General features: G+C 43.6%; 1 pseudogene; it reads left to right on the forward strand.

Annotated features, from left to right (window-relative positions):
• Window positions 1-12,629, forward strand: part of LOC148367587 (tyrosine-protein kinase Fes/Fps-like) — a 44,970-nt pseudogene extending 32,341 nt beyond the window's left edge.
• The last annotated feature ends 1,857 nt before the right edge of the window (window positions 12,630-14,486 follow it).

A 14,486-nucleotide genomic window follows, 5' to 3' on the forward strand; every position in this document is an offset into this window, starting at 1 on the left:
TTTGCTTCTCATAGTCATCTGGTGACGTCACAGCTCTATGGGATATGAGGTCAAACTGTCTACTTTGAAAATTCATTTTTCAAGATTCATGGTTCGTGGAATATTTTTTACCATATCTGCATGATTGTGGGGAGGAACACTACAAGTTCTGTACCTAATTGAAAAAAAGCCATTTTATAATCCCTTTAAGCCGATGTAAAGACTTTACAAATCCCCAGATTATTCTATACTTTTTTCATTTCATTTAATAAATAACGTTTTAATTGTGTTATAGATTATTTTTCATCTCAAAATGTCCATAAAGTGCTGTAGAAACTTTACAAACTGTTGACAATTGAAAATATGTAATCACTTAACTATCACTCCATATTACCTTGGACACAACAAGACGTATAATAAACTTTATGAAAATGAAATGACATTGACTTAAGTTTTAATTAGAAAAATAATGGATGCAACTTCATCAGCCCAACAAACTTTTGTAAATATAATGCTCATCATTCCCACATTCTGGTGCAATTAATGTCTTCCATAGTTAAAAACCAATTGATCATCCCTCTTTTTCCAAGCATGTGTCTTAATTAAATCTATAAAGACTTCCAGCAGCTGTGTAGTTAGTGGCTGAGCGCCTTGCTGTGCTCATCTACAAACAACACACTGATGAATTGCATCATCAAAAGCAAGCGGCGAGGTACCATTTTGCTTGTCAAGTCATAAAATTATTTGCTCATTATGATGCGTAACCTCTTCCAGTTGACTGAACTCTGTGGCCGACAGAAAAACACACACATATTTGCCGTGCTTAACCTAACCTAATTATTGTCAGGGCCCTACTCGGGGGTGCGGAATCACAATGCAGAAACAGATTAGTGCACTGGTCTTTATTCCAGGCAGGGTTCGGTACACAGGGAGTCAGGTATTGAGGGAACAGTATACAGTATCTAATTTTTTACCTAATTTTCAAACAATTTTTTTTTAACCCAAAGCATAGATTTTCGGTTATTACCTTTTCAAAATTTGAACATGGTGGTGATGATGATTTATTATGCACATAAGGTAACTTCGGGGATGTTTACCGTGGCACTCTATGTTGCAATAACACCCCTGTGGCAGTCAAGACCTGTAAGGAGAGTCTGGCACCAGAACACAAGAATCCTGAAGCAATATGATCATCCTAACATCATGAAACCGATTGGTGTAAGCACGCAGAAACAACCCCTTTACATCATCATGGAGCTTGTTAAAGTTTTTTTTTTTTCCAAATTAAAAACGTTTAATCCGTTTGAAAGTTCTTCCTCTGAACCCTTTCTTTTTTATCAAATCTTTTAAAAGTTAAAATGATGCCTTTTGGTCATTGTCTCTGTAATTTGTGTTCTTCCTTGGTATTTTTAGCACTCATTTTTGGTTGCACTACACCCTAAAATGACTAGAAGTGGTGAAACAATACATACTGTCCCTTTAACCAATAGAAGACGCGAGAAGGGGCTGCCTTTCGTAAAATGTGAACATATAATTTAAGACAACAGCACCGGGGCAACCATTCTCTGGAGAACAGTGCCAGATTTATACATAGACGTGCAAGTTGTCTTTGAGTCATCATTGGTGGTTGCCACAGTAATGGAAATTGCCAAATTGCATTAGTTTTTTTATCGTTCCTTGAGGATTAAAGGAAACTTCAGCGACATTTTTGGACTTCTCCAGTGCCTTCAACATCATACAGCCGCTGCTACTTAGTGGTAAACTGACAGAGATGGGAGTAAGCTCACACCTTGTAGCATGGATTACGGACTACCTGACAGGCAGACCCCAGTATGTGAAACAGGGGGGCTCTACATTGGACACTGTGGTCAGCAGCACAGGATCGTACCTCATCAGAAGGCTGGCGTCCTACAACATCTGCAAAAAGCTCCTACAGATGTTCTATGAGACTGTTGTGGCAAGCGCCCTCTTCTATGGGGCAGCGTGTTGGGGAGGCAGCGCCAAGAAGAAGGATGCCTCTCGTCTTAATAAATCAATCATGGACAATTCATCACATCCACTACACTGCATCATCTCCAAACGGAAGAGCAGCTTCAGCGACAGACTGCTCTCACAGTGTTGTTCTACAGACAGACTGAAGAGATCATTTCTTCCTCATGCCATGAGGCTCTTCAACTCCACCCGGGGGAGTAAAAGCCCACATTAAACCACACCCCCACATTGCATATTACCCTATTTTTATTACAGTGTGTGTTTTATGTAGCATTATTTAAATACTCTGTATCAACACGTTACATTTGGTATTTATGTATTACATTCCTTTTACTTTACTATTGTTTTATTTTCAACACAGGGATACTGCTGGAAGTGTGAATTTCCCTACGGGGATAAATAAAGTATCTTACATACCTGTATGTTTTTTAGGTTTCTTCCATCCCACCATGATTTGCACCGCTTCTCCCTAGTAGGGGGCCAGCACGGCAGCTCAGTGGTTAGTGCGTGTGTGGCACAGTTCTGAGGTCATGGGATCAAACCTTCCTGTTTGGAGTTTGCATGCTCTCCCTGTGCTTGCGTGCGTTTACTCCGGGCACTCCGGTTTTCTCCCACATTCTAAAAACATGCATGTCAGGTTAATTGGCTGGTCCAGGGTGTCCCCTGCCCACTGCCCAAAGATAGCTGGGATAGGCTCTAGCACCCCTGCGACCACACTGAGGATAAGCGGTACAGATAATGGATAGATGGATGGATCCCGAGTAGAATGGTGGGTTGCTGGAGACCATTCCAGCTGTCCTCGGGCAGTGGGAAGGGGAGACCCTGAACTGGTTGGGCTTGGTTTTCAGTAGGTTCAATTAAGTCCACTTCACTGTATGCATCCTTTTAAAAATGTTTAATCAGTCAGGAATTTGGCTTGTTGCCCAAATTTGATTTTGGCCCTCTGACCATTTTGACACTCCTGAATTAGAGCATTCTCGGCTTGATTATTTAAAAGTGTTTGCCAATCAGGGATTGCCGGCCCAAGTGTCCCAAGCATCACAACAGTTGCGAGACATCCTTTGCTCCCTGCTGCATTTGAAGCAACACTGAATAATTCAGTATTCTTTGTATTCGTATTGAATCAAGTGGTTTGGTAAGTGCCACAAAGGGGGGGGGGGATTTTTTTAAGGGTTATTGTTCTATCTTCTTTATTCATTATCCATTATCCGTTATCGGTCAGTTCATAATACGCTACAAAGCCTAGGAGCCGGGACTCTTACTCTCAGCCGAAAGGCCAAGCTAAGGTCCTAGCCTTAAAGCCTTGCTGCGATCAGAGCGAATGCATCGTTCCCGGGGGTACTGCAATACCGGGCCGATGCGTGGGTAGCCATGTGTGTCTGTTAAATTTAACGAATTGGGTGAATTCTCCTCCTTGATCTGCTACCTTATCGTGGTGGAGGAGTTTGTGTGTCCCAATGATCCTAGGAGCTATGTTGTCGGGGGCTTTAAGCCCCTGGTAGGGTCACCCATGGCAAACAGGTCCTAGGTGAGTGGCCAGACAAAACGCAGATCAGAAGACCCCTAATGATGAGAGAAAACTTTGGTCCTCGATTTCCCTCGCCCGGACGCGGGTTACCGGGGCCCCCTTCTGGAGCCAGGCCTGGAGGTGGGGTCCGCTGGCGAGCGCCTGGTGGCCGGACCCTTACCCACGGGGGCCGGCCGGGCACAGCCCGAAGGGACGACGTGGGACCCTCTTCCCATGGGCTCACCACCTGTAGGAGGGGCCAAAGGGGTCGGGTGCGCAGAGAGCTGGGTAGCAGCCAAGGGAGGGGTCCTTGGCGCGACGATCCCCGGCTACAGAAACTGGCTTTTGGGACATGGAACGTTACCTCTCTGGCAGGGAAGGAGCCCGAGTTGGTGCGTGAGGTTGAGAAATTCCGACTAGATATAGTCGGACTCACCTCTACGCACGGCTTGGGCTCTGGTACCAGTCCTCTCGAGAGGGGTTGGACTCTCTTCCACTCTGGAGTTGCCCGTGGTGAGAGGCGCAGAGCCGGTGTGGGCATATTAATTGCTCCACGGCTCGGCGCCTGTACGTTGGGGTTCACCCCGGTAGACGAGAGGGTAGCCTCCCTCCGCCTTCGGGTGGGGGGACGGGTCCTGACTGTTGTTTGTGCTTATGCACCAAATAGCAGTTCGGAGTACCCAACCTTCTTGGGGTCCTTAGAGGGTGTGCTTGAGAGCGCGCCCCCTGGGGACTCCCTCGTACTGCTGGGAGACTTCAACGCTCACGTGGGCAATGACAGTGAGACCTGGAAGGGCGTGATTGGGAAGAACGGCCCCCCTGACCTGAACCCGAGTGGTGTTTCGTTATTGGACTTCTGTGCTCGTCATGGTCTGTCCATAATGAACACCATTTTCAGACATAAGGGTGTCCATATGTGCACTTGGCACCAGGACACCCTAGGCCGTAGTTCGATGATCGACTTTGTCATCGTTTCGTCGGACCTGCGGCCGCATGTTCTGGACACTCGGGTGAAGAGAGGGGCGGAGCTGTCAACTGATCACCACCTGGTGGTGAGTTGGCTTCGATGGTGGGGGAAGATGCCGGCCCGACCCGGCAGACCCAAGCGTGTTGTGAGGGTCTGTTGGGAACGGCTGGCAGAATCTCCTGTCAGAAGAAGTTTCAATTCACACCTCCGGCAGAACTTCGCCCATGTCCCGAGGGAGGCGGGGGACATTGAGTCCGAGTGGACCATGTTCCGCGCCTCCATTGTCGAGGCGGCTGATCGGAGCTGTGGCCGCAAGGTAGTCGGTGCCTGCCGCGGTGGCAACCCTCAGACCCGTTGGTGGTCACCGGCGGTGAGGGATGCCGTCAAGCTGAAGAAGGAGTCTTATCGGGCCTTCCTGGCCTGTGGGACTCTGGAAGCAGCTGGCAGGTATCGGCTGGCCAAGCGGAATGCGGCTTTGGCGGTTGCCGAGGCAAAAACTCGGGCATGGGAGGAGTTTGGCGAGGCCATGGAAGCCGACTTCCGAACGGCTTCGAGGAAATTCTGGTCCACCATCCGACGTCTTAGGGGGAGGAGGCGGTGTGCCATCGACACTGTGTATAGTGCCGATGGGGCGCTGCTGACCTCGACCCGGGACGTTGTGAATCGGTGGGCGGAGTACTTCGAAGACCTCCTCAATTCCACCGGCACGTCTTCCTCTGGGGAAGCAGAGCCTGAGGACTCTGGGTTGGGCTCTCGTATCACTGGGGTTGAAGTCACCGAGGTTGTCAAAAAACTCCTCGGTGGCAGGGCCCCGGGGGTCGATGAGATCCGCCCAGACTTCATTAAGGCTCTGGATGTTGTGGGCGTGTCATGGTTGACGCGCCTCTGCAACATCGCGTGGACATCGGGGACAGTGCCTCTGGACTGGCAGACTGGGGTGGTGGTTCCCGTCTTTAAGAAGGGGGACCGGAGAGTGTGTTCCAACTACAGGGGAATCACACTTCTCAGCCTCCCTGGTAAGGTCTATTCAGGGGTACTGGAGAGGAGGGTCCGCCAGGAAGTCGAATCTCGGATTCAGGAGGAACAGTGTGGTTTTCGTCCTGGCCGTGGAACACTGGACCAGCTCTATACACTCTTCAGGGTCTTTGAGGGTGCATGGGAATTTGCCTGTCCGGTCTACATGTGTTTTGTGGACTTGGAGAAGGCATTCGACCGTGTTCCTCGGGAGGCCCTGTGGGGGGTGCTTCGGGAGTATGGGGTACCGCACAGTCTTATCCGGGCTGTGCGGTCCCTGTATGCCCGGTGCCAGAGTCTGGTCCGCATTGCCGGCAATAAGTCGGATTCGTTCCCGGTGAGGGTTGGGCTCCGCCAGGGCTGCCCTTTGTCACCGATTCTGTTCATAACTTTTATGGACAGAATTTCTAGGCGCAGCCTTGGCGGGGATGGAGTCCGGTTTGGGGGCCTCAGCATTGCGTCACTGCTTTTTGCAGATGACGTGGTGCTGTTGGCTTCCTCAGCCCGTGATCTTCAGCTCTCGCTGGAGCGATTCGCAACCGAGTGTAAAGCGGCCGGGATGGGGATCAGCACCTCCAAGTCCGAGGCCATGGTTCTCAGTCGGAAAAGGGTGGTATGCTCCCTCCGTGTCGGGGAGGAGGTCTTGCCCCAAGTGGAGGAGTTCAAGTATCTTGGGGTCTTGTTCACGAGTGAGGGTAGGATGGAACGGGAGATCGACAGACGGGTCGGTGCAGCGTCTGCCGTCATTCGGACCCTGTACCGGTCTGTCGTGGTGAAGAGGGAGCTGAGCCGAAAGGCAAAGCTCTCGATCTACCAGTCCATCTACGTTCCTACCCTCACCTATGGTCATGAACTTTGGGTCATGACCGAAAGAACTCGATCCCGGATACAAGCGGCCGAAATGAGTTTCCTCCGCAGGGTGGCTGGGTTCTCCCTTAGAGATAGGGTGAGAAGCTCAGTCATCCGGGAGGGACTCGGAGTAGAGCCACTGCTCCTCCGCGTTGAGAGGAGCCAGTTGAGGTGGCTCGGGCATCTAATAAGGATGCCTCCTGGACGCCTCCCTCGGGAGGTGTTCCGGGCATGTCCCACCGGCAGGAGGCCCCGGGGGCGGCCCAGGACACGTTGGAGAGACTATGTCTCTCGGCTGGCTTGGGAACGCCTCGGGGTCCCGTCGGATGAGCTGGAGGAAGTGGCTGGGGATAGGGACGTCTGGGCTTCCCTTTTAACGCTGCTGCCCCCGCGACCCGATCTCGGATAAGCGGAAGACAATGGATGGATGGATGGATGGGTGAATTCTCAATAGGGACAATTCCTCAGTCACAAAGCGTCTCTGTCACACCATGATGATGGTATGAAAATGGACATGCATACTCTCTGGTGTGTGTTGCTAATGACAAATGGCTTAAAAGGATAGTGTGATGTAGACTGTGTGTCACGCAGCTGTGAAAGCGCCTCGTGTGTGACATCATTCTCAATACTGCCATTTTCTCGCGTTCTGCCTTCTTTTACGTCAGGGTTTCTCAACTGGTGGGTAGGGAACCAAAAGTGGGTCGCAGGCCTTTCTTTGCCTTTGCAAATTATAAGAATAAAAATAAGTGAGGGTAGTTTCTACTGCTTAACAGTAGAAGGTGACCGTTCCTTGCAAATGGAAGTTGGAACCCCCTCATTTCACACCACGGAATAAGACCGTTTGTTGACACATGTTGAGCATGGCCAAATGCAGATGCAGGTATATGAGATTTGGATTTCATTATTTTAAACACAAAAACGCTGAGGTGAAACGATTTGGATATTATTAAAATTGCATATAATTAAGTTAAAGATATTCCCAAATTCGAAAACATGCAAAATGTGAAGAAATAGAAATTCATCACTGCATTCCAATTATTTTCCTCAATAATGCATTTTGAAGACATCCTCTCTTATATTTGACTTCCTGAGCTGTGACGACATGTGAGGGACAAACCGTTTCAAGTGTTGTTTTGGTAGTTTTTTGGGAGAAAGTCTAGGCTTTGTGGCGCAGGTGGAATCATTAATTGAACAACAACGGACGAGCTGCCAAAAAGAGGTTAACTGGCAAAAACAACATTCGGAGAGTTAACAGCAGTTAGCTGCGACCAATCAACAAAAAGCAGCCGTAGCCAAAAAACACACAGGGAGCAGCAAGGTTAACTAGGAACAAACAACAAAAAAACGCTATGGCGAAGAAGGTGAACTACATAGGAAATTAACAAATGCACACGACAGCACACTGTGTGCAGCTAACGGTGCCTAAAAGGGAGCAAACAAAACCGGAAGCCCTCGGCAGCCTCAATGCTAACCGGGAGCTTCAAATGTGGCGAATAACCCATACCAAAAGCTAAAATCGCCTACCTAAAAGGAGGCAAAGGCAGAAAAGGAACACAAGCTCTAACAGAGGCAGGTAACGTACCCAACGCAGCTTTAGGAGGTCAAAGCACGCAACTTGGAAAAACAGTCACACGCCTAGGAAAGTAAGCAAAGTTTCAATTTTCCCATGCAGAAACTAGCTGTTTGCAATCTATGTTCACTACAATTGCTGCAGGGACCTGGGGGCCGGCCAATTGTCTGGTGGCGATCGCCACCTGATCAAGATCAGTGATTTTGGGATGTCACAGCAGCAGGATGAGGGCGTTTACTCGGCGAAGGGAGGCTTCAGGCAGATTCCTATCAAGTGAATGGCTCCAGAAGCGCTCAACTACGGTATTGGACGTACGGTATTTGAATGCACTCAACTAAAATACATTTTGAAAAAATATTTCATACCACACATTTATTTGGTACATTTAATGCTGTGGGCCACAACGTCACTCACCACCAATTTGCTGATGATATTGCCAGACTGGCAGGAGAAGTGCACTAACTCATCTGCTAAGTTGCCTGCACAAAGCATCAACCCAGTATAGGAAATCAGCAAAAAAAAATTAAAAGTAATGACCTAAAACCCTCAAGGTATCACCACAAACATCATCATAACCCACCAAGTGCTTGAAATTTGTCTATCTTAAAGACGTCATATCAGAAGAAGGGTCAGAACCAGAAAACATGGCCAGGATAACTCAAACCACATCTGCACTTGCCAGAAGGGACAAGAACATATTAGTGAAATTAAAACTCATGCAAGCGCTGGTTACTTCCATCTTCCTCATCTGTTGCGATACACAGACTCACAGGAAAACTTCTAGGCATCAGCTACATCACCCATCTCACAAACATAATAGTGCACAACACCATCAGAGGGCACACTGGACTAGAAGAATAACTGTTGTTAACTGTGCACAGACGAAAACTGCAGTAGTATGGTCATGTCAAAAGACTATCGGGACTTACCAAGATTAATCTCCAGGGCACAATCCAAGGGGGCAGGGAAGGGAAGAACTGGGCGGACAACATAAAGGAATGGACTGGGGCCAACTTTGTCACGACCCCAAAACAGGCCAGGAACCGTCAGCAGTGGAGAAAGCTGTGCAGTTGTGTCCTCCGTGGTGGCCCGACAACCGAGCGGTTAAGTGATCCGAGATCCATGAGGGCTTATACAAATTGCAACGCAAGTAAGCCTACAAAGGCCAATTAGTATGTATCATGAACCAATAGCTTAATTAAAAGGTCATAAAGTACAGTAGTTGTCCAAAAAGTGGGAAAAAATGGCACACAGTTAGTGAGAAAGGTGACGGGACGATGCAAAACAAGGACAAGATGTCTGGCTCCCATGCTGTAAATGAAATTATGTGTTTACATTGCCCGTGTGTTTGTCCTCTACTTCAGTTGTAAGAGGTTTATAGTTTAATAAACACCCAAAATAAGGAAACAATACATGACTACATGTTGAACTTGCAAGGAGAACTAGAGAAGATTACACAAAATCCCTCAAGATCCAAACATTCCAATCCGTTCTGAATGTCCTCCCCCGAGTCCTCTCTTCGTATTAAACTAGTTTAGATTGCAAATAGCTGGTCGACCCTTCTTAATTCCCAAACATTATACGGCGGGCGTAAACAATTTGAAATGAGCAATAATCCTATGCAATTAAGGGAAAACGTATGGAACGGGCAAGGTTGTCATTGAACGCTACGTGTGAATTCTATTGAGCATCACATTGCTATTACTATTTGTCAGACCAGCCTCTGGATCCGTGGGTTTGACTAGGAATCTTGCCTTTAGCAACACTGCCCTCTGCTGTTTTTTTCCTGCAGGACGTTACACGAGCCTGAGTGACGTCTGGAACTTTGAAGTGCTTCTGTGCAGGTTTTCTCCAACAGTTTACCAGTAGACACGAGATCGAGAAAGGTAAAGAAACGTGCGCTGCACAAACCCCTCGTATTATTACTAAAAAAAGACAGCAGACATATGAAGAGGTTGTAACGCAAGTGTCCCCAAACTTTTCCCTTCTCTGAGTTTGTAACAAAAAATGTGTAACGATTGCAGGAGTGCCTAAAAACGTATTGTCTTCCAGAAATATGCAATCAAATAACCCCTCACTGTAGGAAAGGTTAGAAAATAAACAAGAGATCCGATTATTGACTGAATAATAAACAAATAACATTCTCGGATACACATATCTGTCAACCTCCACGGCTCCATGCCCTTACAAACTGTCGTATTTTCCCTTACAAAATACAAAAAAATCTTACACCATATTTTTTTCCAAACGTGTTTATTTATGTAGTTTTACATGTTATATTGCACATGTGTTTCGTTATATCATATATATTGTCAATTAACATTTTGTTGTGAGATACAGAGTTGCTCGACATGAATGAGGTTTATCATAAAAAAAGTTAAAAAATTAAGTAGCTTGGACGTTCACCGTAGAAGGAAAAAATACAGGCAGATATAATTAAGTAGAACAATACATTTTCTTATTCAAATTATTCATTCATTTTCTGCATTAAATTATTGTTGGTAAAATGCTGATTAAATGGATAACCATAAACCTGTCATTTTTCATTTTCTCGTTTTATTCTTTCTTTTTTTCTTAACTTCTTTATACAACATAATAATTCGTAATATAATGCATCCGTGTTTTTTTCGATTGTTCTCGATTGTTCTCAGCTCAGGGATGCTGCTGGAAATGTGAATTTCCCTTCGGGGATGAACAAAGTATCTATCTATCTATCTATCTATCTATCTATCTATCTATCTATCTATCTATCTATCTATCTATCTATCTATCTATCTATCTATCTATCTATCTATCTATCTATCTATCTATCTATCTATCTATCTATCTATCTATCTATCTATCTATCTATCTATCTATCTATCTATCTATCTATCTATCTATCTATCTATCTATCTATCTATCTATCTATCTATCTATCTATCTATCTATCTATCTATCTATCTATCTATCTATCTATCTATCTATCTATCTATCTATCTATCTATCTATCTATCTATCTATCTATCTATCTATCTATCTATCTATCTATCTATCTATCTATCTATCTATCTATCTATCTATCTATCTATCTATCTATCTATCTATCTATCTATCTATCTATCTATCTATCTATCTATCTATCTATCTATCTATCTATCTATCTATCTATCTATCTATCTATCTATCTATCTATCTATCTATCTATCTATCTATCTATCTATCTATCTATCTATCTATCTATCTATCTATCTATCTATCTATCTATCTATCTATCTATCTATCTATCTATCTATCTATCTATCTATCTATCTATCTATCTATCTATCTATCTATCTATCTATCTATCTATCTATCTATCTATCTATCTATCTATCTATCTATCTATCTATCTATCTATCTATCTATCTATCTATCTATCTATCTATCTATCTATCTATCTATCTATCTATCTATCTATCTATCTATCTATCTATCTATCTATCTATCTATCTATCTATCTATCTATCTATCTATCTATCTATCTATCTATCTATCTATCTATCTATCTATCTATCTATCTATCTATCTATCTATCTATCTATCTATCTATCTATCTATCTATCAAAGCAAGTGAGCCGTTTGAGAGCCGGCTCTCTTTAATGAGTTGAGCCGAAAAAGCCGGTTCTCTAAAAAGAGACGGACTTCTTTTCACTACACAACTACCACATGGATGCAATGGGAAATCCCTTGGCGGCAGACACATGCGCACAGTAGCATCAAACCGCTTGTTTGGTTTGCAACGGAAAAAAAAAACGATACCGAGATAGAGGCTACCACGGCGAACTTCTTTGACTTGATTTGCCGTTTCGTGATCGTCGGTGTATACCGGATGGTACCCATAATTGATAAATTTGCGTTTTTCCGTACAGATTTTCTTGTACGTCGTACACGTCTTAAAATGCATAATAAACTTACTTTGTATGGCAAAATTGTACAGGTTGACAGGTATGGGTTCTTCACGTGAAAATAATTGCATAGACCGTAAACTTTCTTTTCTTAATAGGTCACGGTTCACATAGGTTTCGGACCATCGGATTGCGGTCGGAGGGAGCGCCACATCATATTAACTTGACCATTAGGGATTCAGGGGAAACATTGAAAGTCATTAGGTCTTATTTCAGTATCATACTATTCATAGTCTCAGTACCAAATATGTCGGACTAGAGAGAATGTTATTTCAATTTTTGTCAGCTCAGACTAAGTATTGTACAGTAAGTGACAAGTGTTTTGACTATGTGCAGCCATGAGTTTCTTTATATATTTTAGGAAAACACTAATTTTCCACAATGTTTTTCACCTCATCATTCAGTTCAGAACCTTGTGTGTTTCAAAATTACTTTGCAAGTTGTCTGTACCATGGACTGGTGTAATGTCTGAAATTATTCTCGCAGCCGTTCCGAATAATAAACATCAATTAATGAAAGAATCGTGCGATATAGATCAGATGTGGAATATATTCATGTTTATTTTAAACAAAATGACCATGAAAGTCAAGTCAAGCAACTTCTAGTAATAATATTTTGTAAGGCTCAATAAGCTGTATATTTTAATGAATTCCCAAATAATTCATTTCAACACCCTCAGTCATTTTTAACAAACTTAACACACACAGAAGTGACATGAAAAATTGGAAATACTGCAAGATAAATATTTCAACACAACACAGAGTATGTACTTTTAGCTGAAAAACCTCACCCACAGAATCCAACAATAAACACTGAACTACAGGTTGAAAAATAGGGAATTTTTTTAATTTTTAAGTTCACGAAATGAACTTTTTTTAATTAGCTCTTGAATGACAAAAACTTAGGCAGTACTTTTTTCAAAATTAGCAGTAAAACTAAGCTGAGTTTAATATCATCAACTTTCACTTTTAAAGCGTTTTATTGACCCTCAGATATATTTTTGTAATAAAAGGCCCACAACCTAAACCAAACAGGTCCGCGATCCACTTCAGGGTTCGTTACCCACAAGTTGCGAAACACTTGCATGATGACTTGCAAAAAGAAAGTAGGTTTTATCCTATTATTCCACCATTTCTAGTCACAGTACCAGAGACAAATGATAATTTTATTGTGTTTTACTTGTTACAATGACAATAAATTATATCATATTAATCTATTCTATTACAAACATTGTAAGTGACAATTGTTATAACATGTGAAATGTCCTTAAATGATGACAAAGACAAAAGTTAATTTAATGTCAAATCTGACTGTGCCTCACAAGACACGAAGCTCTCCACACAGTCTTTATTTAGGGATATGTCATTCTCGCACTTATTTTAAATGGGTTTTCACAGTTTTCACAACTTCCAGTCATGAGTTTAATGTGCAGGACACTCTTTAAAAAAAGCAGACGGCCATGGCCAAATTGAATGGCTACCTATTAAAACCCCTTAATATTCCGACGGCCTGCCGGTGGACCGCTAGACTTGTTTCTCCTCAAAAACTTCCCCTTTAAAAATAGAGTCGTGAAATTATTCCCAATAAAACAAATACAAACAAATACTGTATTACAATGTCAACAAGACATCTAAAATATCTTCCATTGAGCAAAACTTTGAAAATAAAGTCAGTAAGTAGCCTTTTAGTGTCTGTTATTGTGACAACGAATTTACAGGTTTTTATTCAGGAACAGTAATATGTGTACATTTTTTGTTGCAGCTTGTTGCTCTCTGTAGGGTAAGTTTTTGTGTGTTTATGTAAATGTGTGCTGTTGCCACAGTAGCTGACCACTTTACCACACAAATACACCTGTCATTGTCCTTTTCTGTGGTTGAAAAAAAAAGTCTACCCCCGTTGGGCTTTCTTTTTGCCTTTGAAAGTTTTAGCTTTTGGTAGGGGTTGGTGCGCCGATTCCACCCTCTCATTTGCCTGTCAGGCAGGATGCAGCAGCATGCCAGCTAGAGAGAGGTGCTAAAATTGTGCCTGTCAGTCACGCATCAGGCATTAACTAAGAGAGGGGCCGGGGGCCCTGGGTGAGAGGGAGAGAAGGGCTGCGCTATCTACATAGAGAAGCGACGTTGAGGAGCAAAATATCAATCCCAGGACAATAGTATCTATCCAATCCATATACTTGCTTAGAATCAATAATATTGATATTTGGATGGATCCACCCACACTTGTAAAGATGATTGTACAGTAGCCAGTCCAGAAATGTAGCAAGTAAAGAATGTTTGGTCTTTGCAGGAACTGATGTAGTTTTCACTCATCCGCATTCTTAAAATATCCGCCCCCACACAAAAAAAATGGAAGCAAGCAGGTGAATTTTGCTTCTTAAACAATATAATTCAAGATACTGTGTTTTACACAACATGTGCATAACATCACATTTTGAGGAAATCTTGTGGATTTAAAAGCAATTTTTCTTCAATACAGCATCCTCAGCTGAGCTTGTTTTCATGATCTTGTATAAAATGCTCCACCCTTGTCAAAGGAATATTTGTGGTTTGGAAATGTGTTTGATAAAGTTAAAAAAAAAATGACATGACTCAAACTGGAAAGAATTCGTTGAATGAAAAATGGGGTGGAGGGTGCTAACTCTGCCATCTTTCTCTGCAAAAGCAGAGCACAAAGACCTGAGCT

This window comes from Urocampus carinirostris, chromosome 4, assembly GCF_059441175.1.
Source record: "Urocampus carinirostris isolate Australia breed hairy pipefish chromosome 4, RoL_Ucar_1.0, whole genome shotgun sequence".
Taxonomy (NCBI): domain Eukaryota; kingdom Metazoa; phylum Chordata; class Actinopteri; order Syngnathiformes; family Syngnathidae; genus Urocampus; species Urocampus carinirostris.